At 36.1% G+C, this 20,372-nt stretch overlaps 1 pseudogene; it reads left to right on the forward strand.

Moving 5' to 3' along the window:
- The first annotated feature begins 1,988 nt into the window (after positions 1 to 1,988).
- On the forward strand, positions 1,989 to 2,094 carry LOC136165550 (U2 spliceosomal RNA; annotated as a pseudogene).
- The last annotated feature ends 18,278 nt before the right edge of the window (positions 2,095 to 20,372 follow it).

Genomic DNA, 20,372 nt, shown 5'->3' on the forward strand with positions numbered 1-20,372 from the left:
ACTGACTGTAAACTCTTTGAGGGCAAATTGGTGTCCTGTTCACTGTTGCATGTCCACTGTCTAACACAGTGTCAGGACGTCATAGGTGCTCAGGGAACATTTATTGGCTACATGGTTCAAGTCTAAATTCTTGGAAGAGACACATAAGATGATACTTTGTGATGCTATTATTTTTTTAATGTTTTTTAAATTGAAAGACAGTCAATTTACAGTTCTGTGTCAGTTTCAAGTGTATGACAAAGCAGTTAGGTTATACAAGTATATATCCCTGATAGCTCAGTTGTTGAAGAATCTGCCTGCAATGCAAGAGACCCCAGATGGATTCCTGGATTGGGAAGATCTGCTGGAGAAGGGAGAGGCTACCCACTCCAGTATTCTTGGGCTTCCCTTGTGGCTCAGCTGATAAAGAATCGCCTACAATGTGAGAGACCTGGGTACGATTGGGAAGAGCCCCTGGAGAAGGGAAAGGCTACCCATTCTAGTTTTCTTGCCTGGAGAATTCCATAGACTGTATAGTCCATGGGGTCTCCAAGAGTTGGACACAATTGAGTGACTTTCACTCATATGACATATATATATATACATACATACATATATATATATATATATATATGTTTCTTTTCAGATTATGTTCCATTATATGGCCTTATAAGATATTGAGTAAAGTTTCCTGTGGAATATAACATGTCCTTGTTTTTTACCTATTATATATATAGTTTGTGTGTGCATGCCCAGTCAGTCTAGTCTTGTCCAACTCTTTGTGACTCTATGGTCTGTAGCCCCCCAGGCTCCTCTGTCCATGGGATTCTCCAGGCAAAAATACTGGAGTGGGTTGCCATGTCCTCCTCCAGGAGATCTTTCAAGCAGATATCGAACCTGCATCTAATGCATTGAAGGTGGATTCTTTACCCACTGAGCCACTGGTAAAAGTGAATGCATGTGAACTTTCACTTTATATATACTTCATATATTTTGCTTTATATAGTAGTGAGTATCTTTTAATCCCAAACTTCTAATTTATCCCTCCTCCACTTCACACTATTCATTTTGCTAGCCATAAATTTGTTTTCTATTCTTTTAAAACTTTTCCGGAGTATATGGTCTTGTTCTTATGCATGCAATTTAAAATTATCTCCCTCAAAGAAGAAATGAATTGTTCAGTGGTGTGAGAAATTTGGCTTCTAAAATGACATTTGGAATACTCTGGGTCATATTTGGCTTGTAACACAGAGCAAAAATTTATCCAACACTCTTTCTAAGATTTCCTAACAGTTGTAAACTAAAGGCCTACTTTTTAACAAGTCTAAATTAGTGTATAATAACTTAGCTAGAAGTCATGTGAAGCTTCATGGTTTCAATTGTTTTTAGTTTAATTTTCTTTCAAAGTGCAGCTTAGAGGGTGTGAACCCACACAAACAAAAACTAAAAAGGGGGATTTGCACAGTCTTCAGAAACTGAGATGCATGGTACTCACAGATTTATTCAGTAGTTCAAGGGAGGCTGTAGGTCCAGCATTGCAATATATCAAATTAACAAAAATGATGACTCCTCAGGCAGTTGGAATAAAATAGGTTTAAAAACTAAATAGCAAGGAAATCATTTAATGACTCTTGTGTGCGTTTATGACTTCTGTGTTTATGACTTCTGTGTGGATTTTTTAACAAGGATAGATGTGTTCTTTGTAAATAAAAGAAGTTGTGTGAAACTGCAAATGCTCAGGTTAAGACCTAAGGATGAGAAAATGTCTTCCTCATGGAGAATTCTTACATTAAAAAACTGATTTTGAGCATAATTACTGAGAAACAAGTACCTACTTGAATAGATAATGCAGTTTTGGATGGAATGATACATCTTTAACAATGTGTTTATTTCACTCTTGTTACTTGTTTAACATTTTTAAAAGGGCCACTTCCAGAGGTTATATACACATTGTCTTTGATTCCATGTCTGTTTCATGGATAATAAAGTTTGTATTATTATTTATACTTATCGCTTCTTGGCCTTTTGGCTAAGATCAAGTGTATTATTTATACTTAGTACCTTTTATTTATATTTAGTACCTGTAGCCTTGCTACACCAAGTAAAGAAACATTTATTGAAGTAGGGGAATAGTTAGGGTTAGGGACTTTGTATGTTTATATTATTAAAGCATATTACATGTATATATGTATATTCCCTCTATTTGTTTATACATATATATGTAATATGTATTTATGCATGTAACTCGATATCTTGCATGAACTTAAAAGTATACTTATGAAAGTTTTCTAAATTATCTTCCTGTAGAAGTTCCCCCTACCTCTTTGATATTCCCACTGCATCCTATACCTTTTGTTTTCAGAAATATATTGATACTGTCTTCAAAGTATACTTAAACAAAGAGTACATTTTTAACTCATGCCATTTGTTATGGACTGTCAATATATTGGCAATAAGAAACACCAGCTTTTGTAGAAATATGAAGGATTTTTCTAGTCATTCATCATAGGGATACTCCATAATGATGTAATTTGAATGCTCAGGGTAGCTTAATGAGGTATCAGTACAGAGATGGAAAGTGTAAAGGATCAGTCCTAGATAAAAGGTGAGGAGACAGCAGATACAATCTGTGCCTAAGTAGCAACATTCAGAAAAAAAAAAAAAAAAAGAGTGATGACTGGTATGAAAAATTCATGGAATGGCACCAAGAAAATATTCAAAAATTGTAGTTCAATGACAAATTAAAATTGAAAGACAAAATCTTGGTTGAATACCAGAGAATTGGCTTCAGATACCCTGTGAAAATTTTTCTTGAAGACTTCTTTTGTTATTGCACTGTTTCTATTCACATTTCACTACTTTGATTTAAATGTACCACTCATGTTACAACTGGATTTCAGTTGTAACATCTCTCCAAATATACTATGAATTTAAAGCCTGGACTGGTACCATGAAAAATCTACTTTAATTCAGCTCAGGGTGGGATTGGGTCAGGAAGCCATTTTCTAATGGAGAGTAAGATCACCCTGTCTGTTAAAAGGGTGTGTTGTGTGTGAGGTGGAGCTAGAACACTAGAAGAGCAAAATCCAAGATGGAAAACTATGGATGGTAAAAACAGTGGAGCAAGTGGCTTCTAGGGGTTAATCATTGCTCTTCTTGGGTAGACAGATGAACTAAGATAATTCCATTAGACTTGGTATTCCATCTGACATGGTATTGCTTATACATGGTAAATATTTCACCAGAATTCATCTGTGGAAATGGAGTCAGGAAAGTCAACTGGAACTTTGAGTGATTCTAGACCAGACCTGGAGTTTCTCAGAGATGCCTCCGGGACTCTATAGCAAGGGGTGGGATGGAGCAGGAGGCAGAAGAACCCAGAGGAAGTGCTCTGCATCCTGCATCCCTTCTTCTACTAGAGGAACTCCACATAATATCGCACTTGAGTAAAAGACTTTACCATTAAAAGTATTCTAAGGATTTCTGCTCTAGATAGCCATTGTTGTGGACATGGAAGCATTGCCGCATCCTTCACCAATAATAAAAGCCATCATTGCTGATTACTGCTTTGAAGTTTCACAGGTCTGTTGCAGGAGAACTGTATGCTGGAAAATAAGAAAGATCACATGCACTCTAATGTTCATTGCAGTATATTTATGATATCCAGGACATAGAAGTAACTTAAATATCCACTGACAAATGAATGAATAAAGAAGATGTGGTATGTGTGTGTGCTAATTCACTTCAGTTGTGTCCAACTCTTTGTGACCCTATGGACCATAACCTACCAGGCTCCTCTGTCCACAGGATTCTCTAGGCAAGAATACTGAAGTGGGTTCCCATGCTCTTCTCCAGGGAATTTTCCTGACCCAGGGATTGAACCTAAGTCTTCTATATCTCTTGCATTGGCAAGTGAGTTCTTTACCACTAGCACCACCCTGGAAACCCAAAGATGTGGCACATTACAGTGGAATATTACTCAGACAGAAAAAGGAACAAAACTGGGTGTTTTGCTGAGCGTGGATTGACCTAGAGTCTGTCATACTGAGTGAAGTTAAGTAGGAAAGAGAAAAACAAATATCTTATATAAACACATATATACAGAATCTGGAAAAATGGTGCAGATGAACCTATTTGCTGGGCAGGAATAGAGTCACAGATGTAGAGAACAGACATGTGAACGCAGCAGGGGAAAGGGAGGGTGGGACGAACTGAGAGAGTAACACTGACCTATGTATAAACACTACCCATGTATATAAAAAAAAAAGCTTAATGGGAACCTGCTACATAGCACAGGGAACTCAACTTGAGGCACTGTAATGACCTGGAGCGGTGGGATGGGAAGGGGGGAGGGAGGTTCAAGAGGGAAGGATATATGTGTCCATATAGCTGATTCACTTTGTTGTGCAGCAGAAATGAATACATCATTGTCAAGCAACTCTACTCCAATAAGAAAGAAAGACAGACAGAAAGAAAGGTCAGCATCTCCTGTGGTTTCAAGCAGAACTCTCCCTGTGCAACACAATCGTTTTTGGACCCTGATATTTCCTTTGTGAGCAGCTGTGACACAGTCAAGGTTAAAATGAAGCACCAGTGCAGGTTGTTGAAGGAGGCAGTAATCACTGAGGATTACAGTTGCTGAGGGAGGTACAGGTACCCCAAGCATGTTGAGTGGTGTTGGACTTTCATATTCCAGGCAGCTCTAACCATTTTACAACACTGAACTAGGTAGAAGATATCTGGATTTCTATAGCACAGTGATGTGCTCCATGATCTTGATTTAAGACAACTCAATTCTTCCAACTACATATGAAAAGTGTTGGTACTGCTTCCCTGAATGAACTAGTAGTTTGAGGCTGGGTAATGAAATAGGCCAAGATGTTATACAGGAATATTTTCTCCACTCAGAAATAAAGAAAACTCTATTCTAGTACTTCTGGAAGACAGTGGGATCTTGTCATTACAGGATTCTAGTATTACATCTGTTATATCAGCTTGCACTCACATAGGAACAACCAAATCAAGGGATTTTCGATGAAGTCACAGTGAATATAGCCACGTTTCAAATATGCTTTATCATTTATATTTATGAATACTATTGTATATTTCTTGGCCCTCTCAAAGTTCCTAGGGCTTTGATGATACCTTTTTTTTTCATTTATATCATATTACAAAAGAATTACTTCTCAAATACTACCGTAATTATTGACTTCCATAATGGCCACTTTAATTGAAATCATTTGTGATTTCCCAATGGTAGTCATTCAAATGCCATATAAAAGACTGACCTATTAGCAGCTTTAGATTGCTACAAACTGTTAACAAGGGGAATTCCACTTTCATCCAACTTATATCCTAAGGATTATATCATTTCAATAGGAACAAATCTGTTTCCCATCATGATTCCATCAATTAACACTTGGGTTTACCTACTACACACTGTATTCAAATATATCTCATATGAACTTGGTTATTATTCACAGTAAGAAGATTAATTATTCTTAGAATTAGAGATTGTTAATGAATCCTAAAATTTTTATCTAAATCCCTTACTCCACAGATAACCTAATAAATTGGCAAACATTGTGATCCTAGGTTTGATGTTAAAAAAACATTCCTTAGTAGGGAGGATTTTAGAACCAATAACCTTAAAATACCTTGAACTAGAACTTAACTAACCAGAATCATAATTAGCTATGTTTGCATTCAACATATATGAAGAAGCAATATTTAATAGTTTTCATCTATTCTCTCACTGGGCTTCCCTAGTAGCTCATTTGGTAAAGAATCTGCCTGCAATGCAGGAGACCTTGGTTCAATTCCTGGGTCAGGACGATCCTCTGGAGAAGGGATAGGCTACCTACTCCAGTATTCTTGGGCTCCTCTTGTGGCTCAGCTGGTAAAGAATTCGCCCTTAATGTGGGAGAACTGGGTTTGATCCTTGGGTTGGGAAGATCCCCTGGAGAAAGAAAAGGCTACTCACTGCAGTATTCTGGCCTGGAGAATTCCACAGACTGTACAGTCTATGGGGTTACAGAGTTGGACATGACTGAATGACTTTCACTTTCACTATTCTCTCAACATACTTTTCAAAAAGTTTTTTCTTAAAAATGACTATTGTTCTAGAGAAACCTAGACAGTGTATTAAAAAAAACAGAGACGTCATTTTGCCAACAAAGGTCCATACAGTCAAAGCTATGGTTTTTCCAGTATTTATGTATGAATGTGAGAGTTGGACCCTAAAGAAGGCTGAGCACCAAGAAACTGATGTTTTTGAGCTGTGGTGTTGGAGAAGACTCTTGAGAGTCCTTTGGATAGCAAGGAGATCAAACCAATCAATCCTAAAGGAAATCAGTCTTGAATATTCATTGGAAGGACTGATGCTGAAGCTCCAGTATTTTGGCCACCTGATGCAAAGAGCTGACTCATGGGAAAAGACCCTGATGCTGGGAAAGGTTGAGGGCAAGAGGAGAAGGGGACAACAGAAGAGGAGATGGTTGAATGGCATCACTGACACAACGGACATGAGTTTGAGCAGACTCTGGGAGATAGTGCAAGGGACTTCCTCACTTAGGGAAGTGAGGCCTGGCCTGCTGCGATTCATGGTATTGCAAAGAGTCAGAAGTGACTTAGCGACTGAACAACAGCAACAATTGTTCTAGATTCTAAGATTAGGACATTTTCAATAAAGAAATGATTTCAGTATATTTCATTGTATTTGGTACACATTTATGTTCTTCTTTCTCACTAAGTGAGGATATTTAGCTGATTTATATTCAGAAAGAATTTCAGTGATAATACTTAAACAAAGAGATTCCTCTGAATTAAAAACTGCAACACAATTAACCAAAATACCTGATGATCAAAGTGTTCCATCTCTGGTTGTCATTTTACTTTATCTGGCACAAGAGGATCTAAACATATATTGGGTTAATTGTAAGCCTTCTAATAGCCAAGTAAAATAAAGAGATGACAGTGAAGTTGGTAGACCTAGAGTAAGTCACTCAAACCTTACCTTTTTTCTCCCAGAGATACATGAATCAGTTCAAGAATATTCTACCTAATCAAGTTTTTCAATGTTAGGATATCTTCATAAGCAAAATTCCTACTACTCCATTTACTCAATAAGTCTTCTTAGAGCTTAAGTGAGGTTTTAAGCTTCATAACATAAATGAACAAATTGCCTTTTAGACATTTATGGATATTATGTCATATATTATTTAGGTTGCTTGCTTGCTCAGTTGCTCAGTTGTGTCTGACTCTTTGTGACCCCATTGAGCCCACCAGGCTCCTCTATCCATGGGATCTTTTTCATGCAAGAATACTGGAGCAGCTTCCACCCCTTCCTCTAGGTAATCTTCTATACCCAGGGATCAGACCTGCATCTCCTGCATCTCTGTATTGGCAGGCAGATTCTTTACCAGTGAGCCACTTGGGAAGCCCATTATTTAGGTTATTATTTAAAAACTCAGCAATTTATTTTCAGTATATGTTCAGCTGAATTAGCCATTCAATCACAAAGGGCTTGTACACAATGTATACTCATCTCCACCACTCTCTATACAATAAATAACTGGCAACGTCTGACCAAGTTGACTAGTTTCTTCAAAATAGAGCAAGTGTGCTCCTAAATTGTTGTCTACAAAATCATCTATTATTCAAGGGTCTTAAAGTTTCAGACATGTTTAGCACACAGAAGATAACATAAAACTTGAATGACTTCTAAGTTTTCTGATATCTGTCAGCATACATTCACTTTGTGATGCTATTTCAATTTTATTTTCTGAATTTCATATGTATTAGTTTTACCCTCTTGAGTTTGGAATTTTCTTTCTTGATTCACTATGAGTATATTTTTAAAATAGTAGCAGATAACAGCTCTGATCAAATAAGAAAGAGAACTTTAACTTATATTAGCTTATTGCACTGTTATTTTTGTGTTCATGTCTCAATAGCTCTTGCTCTTCCTATGGTTGCTGATTGTTTTTATCAAGTAGCATGCTGCTGCTTTTAGTCACTAAGTAATGTCTGACCCTTTGCAACTCTATGGACTGTAGCCCGCCAGCAGATAAGAATACTGCACTAGGTTGCCATTTCCTTCTCCAGGGGAATCTTCCCAACCCAGGGATCAAATCTGAGTTTCCTATGCCTCATGCATTGGCAGGTGGATTCTTTACCACTGAACCACCAGGAAAGTCCACCATGTAGCATAGATTTATGCTTAAGTTTTTAGCAGCATGAAAAATGAGAAAATGATTTATTTATTTCTAAGTAATCATTTGTAGCAGTTTACTCAAAACATTACATCCAAGTTGTCATATTTGTAAACCCAAGCTTTTCATATTTCTTGTGGTTCTAATATTGATTTTAATTTTATTCAGAAAAGGAGAGAGTGATAGAAAAATTTTGATATATAAAATATAAGTCTTCCTAAGACTTTCTTAGAAGAAATAATCGGACATTACTCAAGCCCATAGATAATCTTCCTTCATAAAATGGGTCAGGAAATATATGTCCCATTTCAAAAAGGAACACTGACATTTGGAAAGAAGGATGATTATGTAAAATTAACACAAAACTTCTTTCAAAATGTTTTGATTGTGTGTCAGAGGAGAACAGTATCAGAAGTTTCAATTGAACAAAAAGGAGTATGAAAATGAAATTTTATATTAAATTTTGGAAATTTAATATAAAATTTAATTTTAATACAAAATTTGAAAGCACATTCTAGGCAAAGCATCCAATTCAAATCAAAACAGTTTGCTTAGAAAAAAAAAAAGTCAAAAAACAGTGGTAACCTGAATCTATAGTTCTCTACACATCCTCCTCCTAAAACAAGTAAGGTCAACAGTAGTGCAAATAGAACCACACAGGACCCATCCTTCCAACATTATTACTAGGAAATTGAGAATATTTTAACCTTTGCATCGAATGGAGAGTGTAACCCTTATAAATGTGACAGTAAATATAGAGAATAAAGTAGGAGAAAAATTAAGGAGTCTCATAAAATGACAGAGGACCCTAAGATATGACAATCTTTACCCTTCTCTCTAACCAACAAAATCATCCATTTAGAAATTGCATTTTTTTCATACTGAGAAGAAGGAGCTTTTAAATATGGACCCTTGTCCAACTACCTAGAAATAGGAACTTATTTTATACAAAACTATGTTAAGAAGAAAAATAAAAAATAAGAATTGGAATATTCAGATGACAATGATTTCACCCTCTGAAATTATGAAGCAAAAGAGAGCAACTGAAACACAGTGCTTCCAACTGAATTAAATATTCTTAAACATACAGTTGGAGATATGTATGTATACGTATAGATCCATTTCTTATTGTAATAAATACATACCAATTCAAATGCTAAGAAGAGAACTGGATAAGTAATAGAAAGGAAATATATGCAATGAGAATCGATAGCAGTTGGGAAAGAAATTAAATAAACAAAATTATCTTAGAGTCATAAAAATGAAGAATGAATTACAAGGTGGTCAACAGAGAATTGACTCAAATAAAAATCATATAAGAGACATTGAAGAATAGCAGAAAAACTAGAGAATGAAAATGATGTAAAAGGAGAAGTAAAGAAAGATCATAGAAAAAGTGCTTGAAATGGAAGACATAAAAAGAAAAAATAGCACCTGTATAATTGAATCCTGGTGGAAGAAAGAAAAATGATGACACACAGCTAATTAAACTATAACCCCCCAAAAAATCCTACAAATAGAGCAGATATGCATGCTAAAAGAACCCATGGTGCATTTAGGAAAAACCTATCTATGTGATCAACTGCAAGACATATCCTGGTAAAACTGCTAGAATTTAAAGACAGATAAAAGTATTCTCAGGGTCTTTAAGACAAAAAACAGATTGCTTAAAAGCTTAAACTGTTAGGCTGGTTTCATATTTCCCAAGAGAAGCATCAGAGCAATGAAGCAGCATGTAAGACATTCAAATAAAGAAAATTCATGTCAAGAATTTTATATACTGCCAAACTGTGGTTGGACTTCCCTTGTGATTCAGATGGTAAAGAATCTGCCTGCAATGCGGGAGACATGGAGACCTGGGTTCGATCCCTGGGTTGGGGAGATCCCCTGAAGAAGGGAAAGGTTACCCACTCCAGTATCCTGGCCTAGAGAATTCCATGATCTGTATAGTCCATGGGGTCACAAAGAGTCAGACACAATTGAGCAACTTTCAAGTTGTCTTTAGCACCAAGTATTATAGAAAAAAAATAAAAAGAAGAAATTTTAAACATGTAGAATCAAGTAATAATTTATCCATAAACTTTTCCTAAAGAATCTACTTATATACAGAGTACATCATGCAAAATGGCAGGCTGGATGATGCCTAAGCTGGAATCAAGATTGCCAGGGGAAATATCAATAACTTCAGATATGTAGATGACAACATCCTACTAGCAGAACGCGAAGAAGAACTAAAGAGCCTCTTGATGAAGGTGAAAGAGGAGAGTGAAAAAACTGGCTTAAAACTCAACATTCAAAAAACAAAGATCATGGCAGCCAATCCCATCACTTCATGGCAAATAGATGGGGAAGCAATGGAAACAGTGAAAGACTTTATTTTCTTGGGCTCCAAAATCACTGTGGGCAGTGACTGCAGCCATGAAATTAAAAGACATTTGCTCCTTGGAGGAAAAGCTATGACAAATCTAGACTTCTTTTAAAAAAGCATAGACATCACTTTGCCAACAAAGGTCCATCTAGTCAAAGCTATGGTTTTTCCAGTAGTTATATATAGACGTGAGAGTTAGACTACAAAGAAGGCTGAGTGCTAAAGAACTGATGCTTTTGAACTGTGGTTTGGAGAAGACTTTTAAGAGTCCTTTGGGCAGCAAGGAGATCAAACCAGTCAGTTCTAAAGGAAATTAACCCTGAATATTCATTGGAAGGACTGATGCTGAAGCTGAAGTTCCAATACTTTGGCCACCTGATGCAGAGAGCTGACTCATTGGAAAAGACCCTGATGCTGGGAAAGATTGAGGGCAGAAGGAGAAGGGGATGACAGAGGATCAGATGGTTGGATGGCATCACTGACTCAATGGGCATGGGTTTGGTTGGGCTCCGGGAGTTGGTGATGGACAGGGAGCCCTGGCATGCTGTGGTTCATAGGGTCGCAAAGAGTTAGACAGGACTGAAGAACAACAAGGAATCTGTTAGAGTTAGATCCTTATCTGATGAAGAAAAGACTGGGCAAATTTAGGTAAAAGGACTAAGGGTGATTATTTAATAATATATGCAAGTATAGATGTAACTGTAAGAATGGGAACACTTATAGAATAACAGCATGTGAATGTTCTTTGCTCTCAAAAAAACAGAAAGAATGCAAATTTAAAATATGAAGAAAAGGGAAAGAGAAAGAGGAAAGTAAAATAAGATCATCGATTCTATATGGAAAACTAGTGGAGTAAAAGAAAATTTTAAATTGAGAAATTATTTATGAAAAGGTTTAAGAAGGGGATTTAAGACACTGTAAAAGGTACAGAGTAACTACTTGAACAAAAATGAAAACTTCCTTAATGACAAAGGAGGAAAAAGGAAAAAAAGAAGAGAAAAAAGTCATGTCACATAGATTAAAAAATAGTCCACAATAAATATAATATACACACTGGGCTTCCTATAAGACTCAGTGACTAAGAATCTGCCTGCAATGTGAGAGACATGGGTTCAATCCCTGGGTCAGGCAGATCCCCTGGAGAAAGAAACAACAACCCACTCCAGTGTTCACATCTGATAAGTTCCATGGACAGAAGGAATGGGCAGGCTACAGACTCTGGTGTCACAAAAAAGTCGGACATGACTTAGGGACTAAACAACAACAAATATGCACAGTAATTATGACACAAGATAGTATGACAGAGTTTAAATAAAACATAAAAGTCATATAAAGAGAGAGAATGGACTGAATTTGCCCACCAAAAGGAAAAGACATTCAAACTGATTCATAGGGAAAACTTAATTCTGTGTTGTTGCTGCAGCTAAGTCGCTTCAGTCATGTCTGACTCTGTGCGAACCCATAGACGGCAGCCCACCAGGCTCCCCCATCCCTGAGATTCTCCAGGAAAGAACACTGGAGTGGGTTGCCATTTCCTTCTCCAATGCATGAAAGTGAAAAGTGAAAGCGAAGTTGCCCAGTCGTGTCCTACTCTTCACGACCCCATGGACTGCAGCCCACCAGGCTCCTCTGTCCATGGGATTTTCCAGCAAGAGTACTGGAGTGGGGTGCCATTGCCTTCTTGTTGTTCAGTCTCTCTGTCATGTTTGACTCTTTGCAACCCCATGGACCCCAATTCAAAAAGGAGATGGGAAAAAGGCAAAAAATGTAACAGGCAAAGAGAAACAAGAATAAAGCAGGGGTTGTATATCTGACATCAGATAAAGATAATCAGGTCAAAAAGCATTAAGCAAGACAACTTTGTAATCCAAAATACTATAATTCATAATGTAGATTTAACATTTATGAGTCCCTCTGAATCAAACAAAAATAGTAACACTGAAAATAGGATATTCTGACATACCATCCTTAGTGTAAAACAGGTCAAATGGATTTAAAAATAAGTAAGAATATAACATAAGTGAGCAATGCAATCAATAATGAGATCTTATGGATTTGTATCAAACACTACTCTCTGATAATGGAAAATGTACACTCTTGTCAACTGCACAGTAAAAATAATCATCTAATAGCTTACTCAGGAAATTCATGGGTTATAGAACATTTAAATGTTAAAGATAACATTCTCTGATTACAATAGAATAAAACTAAAAATAAAAATTAATAATTTAAATCCTAGTCCACTTGGAAATTTTAAAAAATAACTTTACTCTTAGCTGAAAGGGGAAATGCAAACTGAATCAATATATTTCTGAAAACAAATGACAATGAAATATTATATATTTGAATTTATTATTCATTTAAAATAGCATTCAGAAAATTATTCATTGTTTTAAACACATCAATATAAATTTAAAAAATAAACATAAGTAAAATCAACTTTAAAGAGAACAAAAAATAAAAAAGAAGCAGAAAGAAAGAATCAATAAAAATAAAAACAGCAATGAATGAGGTAGAATATAGTAAACAATAGGTCAATTTAGTAAACCAAAGTCCTGTTTTGATTTTCTGGAAAAAAAATCAATACACAAGGTACTATTTAATCAAGGAACAAAGGTAGAAAGCACAAATATAGAAAGTGAGAAATTACATTAAAGCTAATTGAAATAATGCTATTTACAGCAACATGAATGGACCTAGAGATTATCATACTAAGTGAAGTAAGTCAGAAAGAAAAAGACAGATATCATATATATCATTTATATGTGGAATCTGAAATATGGCACAAATGAACTTATTGGCAAAACAGAAATAGACTCATAGATCTAGAAAACAAATTTATGGTTACTAAAGGAGAAAGAGGGAGAGGATAAATTACAAGTTTGGGATTAATAGATACACACTACTCTATATAAAGTAGGTTAACAATAAGGACCTACTGTACAGCACAGGGGACTATACTCAACATTTTGTAATAACCTATAGGGAAAACAGTCCGAAAAAGAATCTATATTTATTTATCTGTCTGTCTATCTATACATACATACATAGAAAGAGAGACATTCAGTTGTATATAAATATAACTGAATCATGTTGTTGTATACCTGAAACACATACAGCATTGTAAATCAACTATATTTCAATAAAAAGAAAGAATGAGGGAAAAATTCAATATGAGCAAAGCACCTAAACAAGTAGGTTGCCATTTCCTCCTCCAAAAGACATCAAAATGGCCCTCAAATGTATTTTTTTTCCTCAAATGTATTAAAAGATGTTTAACTTCTTTCATAAAAGGAAAATACAAATTTAAAACTACACTGAATGCTATTTTTACATGGTTAGATGGGCAAAAATGAAAAAATTTGACAATATTATTGTTGGAAAGCCTCATCAGTGGCCATGCAAAATGGAACAACCCTTTTGAAGGTGGATTGGACAGTATCTAACAAATGTACCAATGCCTTTGACCTGGTAATTCCACGTTTAGGAATTTAGCCTGAGGGTATATGTCTAACAAGCATCTATCGTAGTTACAAATTATTGGCAATTCTAAATTGCTGAAAGAAAGGAGACTAATTGAGTAAACCATGGTATATCCACACAGTGGAATACAATGCAACTTTAAAAAAGGATGAAGAAGATTTCTGTGAACTAATAAAGACGTTTCAAATATATATATTATAAAGGGGAAAAAAGCAAAGTGCAAAAGAGTTTCTATAGCATGTTACTCTTCATGTAAAAAAAAAAGGAGAAATAAGAAAACATTTATTTTTATTAAAAGAAACATATGAAAGTATAAATCAGAAACTTATGGGACTGATTTCTTATGGGAGAAAGTAATTTTCTCTGAGTAGATTTTTATATAATTTTGACTTTTGGAATCAAGTAAATATTCTGCATATTTTAAAAAAGTAAAATGAAACTTAGGAGAGTAGGAGGTAAATCCCTAAAACTTAATGCAAGGAAAATCAAAGAATTCAACTTACGCTTTTGAAAACAGCTACACTTAAGGGAAAAGGAATTAATGGCAGCAACTTTTAAATGCAGTGTTTCACTCTACACCCTTAGTCTTAAATGAATATAAATTTTTAAAAAAATCCCTGTAGACAAATTTTGAACTCTTATAATAGGAAATTTTGCTGCAGAGGTACTATAACCAAGGATTCAAAAAAAAAACATCATTAACAAAGGGCACACAGCCATAATATTCCTCCTGATATAAAAATCTGTATGGAAATATTGCTTATTCAGTATTTCTGCCAAAACTCATAACCTGAACCTAAAAAAAGAAAATCAGGAAAACCCAAATAATGAAATCTTCTGTGAAACAATCAGACTGTAGTTTTCAATTTTTTTAATGTCAAAGGCATAAAAGCAAAAAAAAAATTGTTATGGATTATTTTAGATTAAAAAATACTAAAGATATCCTGAATTGCTCCCTGTACTGGGAAAGATAGGTATAAAAGATATTATTGGAACAACTAAAGAAACTGAAATATGGATTGTATAATAGATATGGACTGTATTTTAGACTGTATATTATATATTGGAAAACACCCTAATGCTGGGAAAGATTGAGTGCAGGAGAAGGGGGCTACAGAGGATAAGATGGTTGTATGGCATCACTGACTCAATGGACATGAGTTTGAGCAAAATCAGGGAGACAGTGAAGGACATGGAAGCCTAGAGTGCTGCAGTCCATGGGGTCGCAAAGAATCTGACACCAACACGACTGAGTGACTGAGCAACAAATTAGATAACATTATATCAGGATTTGAAACTTTTGAATTTGAAACTTGTTTTGAGATGATAATTAGGGGCTGAAAGTGAAAGTGTAAGTTGCTCAGTCCTATCCGACTCTTTGTGACCCCATGGATTATACAGTCCATGAAATTCTCCAGGCCAGAATACTAGAGTAGGTAGCCTTTCCCTTTTCCAGGAGATCTTCCCAATCCAGAGATTGGACCCAGGCCTCCCGCATTGCAGGTGAATTCTTTATCAGCTGAGCCACAAGGGAAGCCCAAGAATACTGGAGTGGATAGCCATTCCCTTCTCCAGTGGATTTCCCTGATCCAGGGATCAAACTGGGTTCTCCTGCATTGCAGGCAGATTCTTTATGAACTGAGCTATCAGGGAAGCCCAATGAAGGGCTACAAGGCATAATGTATATAGCTAGTCCCATATAGGTCAGAAAACAAGAAATATTACAGAGAAAATGGCAAAGCACTGTGGGAAAGTGTTAAAACGAGAAAAAAGAATATTCAGAAGTTCCTTGCACAATTGTTATAATTTTTCTGTGAGTCTGAAATAAATTTGAAGAAAAAGTTTTCAGAAAAACTATAGAAAATAGCATGTATCTTTCACTCAAGCAATATTTTCTGTAGTATTATTATTGACGGTAAAGTGAAGACTAATACTTGGATGGAGAGAGGTATAAAGTTTTCAAAATCATCCAAAAAATATTGCTTCTATTGTGATCTGGGTGGCCCAAAACAGTTGCCCTACACATGATCCTTTGTCATCCTACCACATTAATGCACCAGAGAGGGCAATGGCACCCCACTCCAGGACTCTTGCCTGGAGAACCCCATGGATGGAGGAACCTGGTAGGCTGCAGTCCCTGGGGTCGCGAAGAGTCGGACACAACTGAGTGACTTCACTTTCACTTTTCACTTTCATGCATTGGAGAAGGAAATGGCAACCCACTCCAGTGTTCTTGTCTGGAGAATCCCAGGGACGGGGGAGCCTGGTGGGCTGCCGTCTATGGGGTCGCACAGAGTCAGATACGACTGAAGCGACTTAGCAGCAGCAGCACGTTAATGTACACAGTTCACTCATTACTAATGTTGAAGATTTCTTTTGTAAACTTCCACTGGCAAATAATTAAATCATGAAACAATTTGAAAGGTATTTTTCAAAATTATATATGTACATATCCCAATTTTAGAAGTAAAATATCTTTTCATAGAAAACTTGGAAACAAGGAGTAATGGCTCAGTGGCTAAAGTAATGGGCTAAAAATCTTGAAAAACATAGAAAAGTATACACAATAGAAAGGAAAAAAAAATCATCGACTAATGATTTCATGAAGAGAGTTTAAAATATTTTGCCTCATTTTTAAATGAAGCGTCAAGGTCCTTTGCAAAAAAGACATAAGAAACATCAAAGTAGATGATAAATATTGGTTTCTTAATGAAAATAAACCCACTGCATTCCAAAAATAGAAAATTTGCATTTGAATTCATTAAGTTTTTCTTCCATAAAGTAATATCCTTTATAAAAAATGAAAAACATTTGCCAATATTCAGTTTCATTAAGCAGATAAATCAATAACTACCGAAAGCCTGAGTAGCTTGTTGGCACAAACTTGTGTGACCTTATTTTCACTTAAATGTATCAAGATTTGTTCTGGCAGTTGAAAAGTAGCACTTTTAAGTTATCAATGACAACAAAAAATTCTATACAAACAAGTGAAAAATTGACATTCACTTTCTTATACATATAATGATAAAAGGGAGAGGGGCAAAGAAAGAAAGAGATGAAAATTTTAAAGTGAGCTGCTCAAAACTGAAGAAGAAGGTGACTGGGAAACAACACAGCATGATGTCAAGATCTAAAAACATGCCTCATCTTACATCAGGCCTCCAGCCAATTGTGGATTTAAGTGTAGGGGACAACCAGGTCATTTTCCCTTGAGCTCCTTTACCGTCAGATACTTTCCCTGGTGTTCACGCTCTTCCTGCCACGGGGTGAATTGGAAAAGGGGCCAGGACTTTCCTGCCCAGGGCCTCCTAAGCAGTACATCTGTCATGGATCATGTTATAGAACAGAAATGTTTGTTTTTGATCCTATTCATTGCCACTGGCAGCCGGTTATTATTAGAATGAAAAATTAAGCCATTACGCCATCGTAGCCTTGCTGGCTCTAACAAATTTATGGAGTTAATACAGCAAAATTATCTTTTATAGCTGATAAAAACAGCTGTATGTAGGCAGCTGGCCTTTTCTTAAATAGTAAGAAACACAAAATGGCAGCCATGTTGGGATGAAGCCCAACAAGATGGAAGCTTCAGGAATGTTTGCTGGTTTGGCAACATATTAATAGGTACACCATGCATGATGGGTGTCTATCCTGAGAGAGGGTTTTATTTTTATTAATCTTCCTGTAGGGAGGAACCAAAAATCATACTTTCACATCTTCTAAAAATAAACCTCTGCAGTCCTTAAGTAGCACTGTTATTTATAGGCCTGCCATTTTTCTGTTATTTACTGAATGTTTCAATTAACATTTCTGCTATGCAAATATTCATGTAGCAATTACAACTTTTCCGAAACCAATGAATTGCAAGTGTAGCTACTTCCTATTTATAAAACACTCTTCTAATATCTTTGGAAGCTGCTCATCTCTGGTAAAAGATTTGAGTCATAAAAAATGCAAAGCACAATAAGTACTGATGGGGTGCTTTTCATTCCAAGAGCTTTATAGTGATAACTTATTCAGGCCACCTCTGTAAAGGTCACATTGATGATGGTACCCACTAGACCAGAACAGTATTGCATCCCTTGGGGGAGAGGGCAGGTCTCTGGGGCACGGTTGACTGAACCAGCACATTAGCACCTGGGTATTTTTCAAACCAAATTCCTGAATCTTTTCTTACTACATGTAACAATACCCCAATACCAACAAGAGCAATATTTTAACCTTGTCCTAAGGAGTCAGGTTAAATGTATCATAGAGTCTTTTAATTTCTGTGTGTCTGTCTGTGTGTGTATTATATATGAATGCATAGTTTTATTATTTTTGAGTTTTTTGAGTTGTTTTCTTTTCCTTTCCAGGTTCCATTAAATGATTCTATTGTAATACAGCTTTCTTCGGTTGTCAGAAACTTGCTTCACCTTTTGGAGAGAGGAACTAAATTCTCTTTTGTTTAGATTGTGTATATGAATAGCCACTTTTGACCTCACCACTGAGGTTAGAAATAAAATAGCCATTTTTTACCTCATCACTGACAGTAGAATTAAGAGCTAAATATGCTGATACACTTACTAAGTCCTGATACAAATCTAACTGGTCAATCCTTTCTTCTTAAAGATGAAATGTTTTCAGTCACTCAGTAGTAGTGTCCAATTCTTTGCAATCCCATGGACTGCAGTACACCAAGTTTCCTTGTCCTTTATTAAAGATGTGATAGATTTGGCTAAATAAGAATAACTGTCTTGAATTACAGGTACATGGAGTATAAGGGAGAGTCCTTTGCATGTTTACTTTTTTTTTTCTTCAAAGAAAAACTTATTAATAACGCCAAAAAGGTAGCAAAGGTGCTAGTCTTCCAGTTAGTGGCAAGACTTTTAAGTAACAAAAATAGGTATCAGTTATGGATGTTTCTTCTGTGCTATCCTTCATTCTTCATATTCCATGCCCATCACTTCATTTCATAGCTTCATACCCATTTCACAGACTAGGAAACTGAGGCACTTGTTAAAATTACTTGCAAAGGTCATACAGATATTAAGTGATAGATTGGAACCCAAATCCAAGCAGCCTAGCTCCAGAGACCTCATCCCTAAACACTATGAAACTGCTTTCCCACCACTAGGGACCCTGTTGAATGGAGCCCTCACCTTGAGATGGCCAGTTTGCAGGCCAAGATCTTAAGCCAGGACAATGGGCTGGTCTCTCATAAGAGGACTGGCTCCAAAAGCTCCATCTTATTTCCTTCCCTTGCTCCTTCTGCTTTTTCCATCAGTCTCGGGCCCTGTGGCCCTGTGGCTCTCATCCAGTTGGAACATGTCACTATTGCAGCTTCTCTGCCCTGGAGTACCCCCATCCAACACTTTATTGATCAATTTCACCCCTGCATCATCTCACTCCCCATAGGCTTAAAAACCTAGCAAATGTAAAAGCACTAAATTCAGTAAATGACTAAAGAAATAATCATATCAAAAGCATTATTCCTATAAGAAATTATTTATTTTATGATTACTCTTGATAATGCAAAGAGATATGTGGAAGCCATTTTATATGTAGGATGTTTACAAGGTTTTAAGGCTGATTGATTTTTTCTCACTGAGGGATTTGAATTCTGCTTATGCCACTGTATAGATACATAACTTCAGAGAAGTTATTTTAACTTTTCTAAGCCTCAATTGTATCATTATTTGTGAAAAGTGGGTAATAAGAATTGCATGGAGCTGCTAAATCTGTTTTGAAAGTGTTAGTCGCTCAGTCATGTCCAATTCTTTGCTCCCCTATGGACTGTAGCCCACCAGGCTCCTCTGTCCATGGAATTCCCCAGGCAAGAATACTGGAGTGGGTTGCCATTCCCTTCTCCAGGGGAATCTTCCCAACACAGGGATTGAATCCAGGTCTCTTGCATTGCAGGTGGATTCTTTACCGCCTGAGCCACCAGGGAAGCCCAAATCTGTTCTGATATTAGGCAAAGATTCTCTGCCCTCCGATAATCCTGTTGAGTGCAGATGTTTAGGTAGAACACAAACAGGAGAAGAAAAATATTTAAAAATGCCCAATTAAACTAATATTAAATCAATCTAGACTTAAATTCTTGGTGACTGTGTATTTTTTTTACTGACATAGCTGATTTATGATGTTGTGTTAGTTTCAGGTATAGAGTAAAGTGATTCAGTTATACATATACACACACACACACACACACATATATTGTGTATCATTTTCACATACAGGGTGAACATTAACATTGCTGACAAGAGTAATGTTTAAAATTTGAACTAAGCATTCCATCTAACAATTGATTTGCCTTATGGGTTAAAAAGGATTTCCCCATTCAGTCTTGG

Source organism: Muntiacus reevesi, chromosome 3, assembly GCF_963930625.1.
Source record: "Muntiacus reevesi chromosome 3, mMunRee1.1, whole genome shotgun sequence".
In the NCBI taxonomy this organism is placed as follows: domain Eukaryota; kingdom Metazoa; phylum Chordata; class Mammalia; order Artiodactyla; family Cervidae; genus Muntiacus; species Muntiacus reevesi.